Source organism: Chlamydotis macqueenii, chromosome 1 (assembly GCF_036417535.1).
Source record: "Chlamydotis macqueenii isolate bChlMac1 chromosome 1, bChlMac1.mat, whole genome shotgun sequence".
NCBI lineage: Eukaryota > Metazoa > Chordata > Aves > Otidiformes > Otididae > Chlamydotis > Chlamydotis macqueenii.
The window spans coordinates 38094226-38096240 of NC_141556.1; positions in this window are offsets into that span (position 1 = coordinate 38094226).

The window sequence follows — 2015 nt, forward strand, 5'->3', positions numbered from 1 at the left end:
TTTTTTTTTTTTTCTTTTATTCACTCTTTCTACTTGTAAACAAAAAAAAGGGGGGGGGGGGGAGTCAAGCATCCAGGTGCACCATAGTTTTGTATAAGTTTTTATTCTTTTTTGTTTCAGCTTCATAAATTGGTCTGGCTGGCAGATTAATTCTGTGTAAGATTTATTATATTAAAGAGAAGGTTTGGGCACAGTTCAAAAAAAAAAAGCAGACATAAATGTCATTTTTAAAGGTGTGGGGATTAGAAAACAAAGATCCCTGTTGTGCACACTAATTTTGCATGAGCAAGTTTACAAATATATATTGTCTGTAAAACAGCATGTGCATTTTATTCATAATGCAAGTTAAAATAAGTTCTACTGTATCAGTGCAGTTTTCAGGTATTTTAACATACGGAGCGTTCATACAGGAAGGGACAAATTAAGATTGGTTATCTGAACATGGCTTTTTAAAATGCCAGTAGTATGACCCTGCAGATGTCCTTACAGTAAATGTGACAACTCCTGCAGTTTTCACGGTTTTTCATGCTCAAAAGCTGGATCCTCTGGAATTGAGGTGGACAAACCAGAAGATCAGAGGGAAATAGGATGAAATGGAGGTAAAATAAGCAGAGAACAACAGTAGCTGCTCAGTGGCTGCTGAATTCTGGATTCAACTTTGCTTTTGTTATAAAAGTGTGAAATGAGGTTTCTTCAGTAGCTTCTACCTCCTATTCTTCATCCAACAGCTTTTGTTAAGGCACTAATATACCGTGTTACCTAGATAAGTATTGCCAGACCATCATTTTGTGAGTCAGAATATTTTCTGGTACATGGAACTACCAGTAGATTGCAGTGCTGCAAGCGTCGTACAGTATTCTGGCAAGATAGGAAACCAGGAATGGTCTTAAGACTGGAAAGCGATAAAAAACAAAGAGATAAAAGAAAAATAAAATCTGCCGTGAATATGCTGAGGTAATCTAAAAATGGATGAGAAGGAGATAGCTGGTAGTCCTGCAATGAACTGGATTTGGGAATTTAATAGTAAAAGATGGGGAACGACTGCCTGAAATTTAGAATTGTCATTACTTGGTTAATGCAATTACTTAGTTTTCTGTCTTTTTTTTTTTTTTTTTTTTTTTTTTTTAAAGTCAGATCTGAATTTGATTTTTCTCTTGTTAACTGGTTTTTTTTTTTTTTTTTAGCTAGTTTGATATTTTGGAAACCTGTTACATGGATAGGTGGCAAAAGCTGCTACGTAACTAAAAAAGCATACATTTTTATGACCTCTGAGACAGTTTCCTGTGAGCATTGGAGTTCAGAGGCAAATTCTTCACTTCACATGCTTGCAGCTTGGGAAAAGGAGGAGAGATACTGGTGCATTTTACTTTAATAAAAGGACCTGAACAAAGAGATCTATGAACTCATTCAGTAGTAACAATTTTAATGCTGTAGAAATTTTTGAAATTGTAGCTTTCTCTGTCTCCAAAGTCTTCATACTAATGTAACAATTGTCTTCTAGAAGTAGAAATAAATGAGATTAAATGTACCAACCTATCTAAATGTCATGAAAAAGAATGGAATGACTCTAGGGAGAAACCATATGGTAGAAAAAGCGCTGTGAATTAGGTGCATTTTATCTGGCTGTATAATTCATCTACTTCAATTACAGCAATATACAAGCCTCCTAATTAAGAATCTGTTGTGCTAATTAGTTGTCAAACTAATCTTAGAACTTTTGTATTAAGTTTTCAGAGTGCATTAAAAATGTTTTATACATCTGAAGCTAGGTGTGAGAATGGTATGATAAACACGAAATGTGAGGCTACAACACGTAAATGGAGTAGGTGACCACGGTAAGTAAGCAGAATACTTGAATTCATAGTTGAGAGATTTGTGTGTCTTTAGGCATTACGGTAGCACCTAACGTGGTGGATGCAAATAGTCCTCACTTTGTTTTACAGTACATGACAGTGGAGCAAGAGGAGGTTGAGCTGTATTACATAGTGAATGCTTCCTTGCAAAAGTAACTTTCA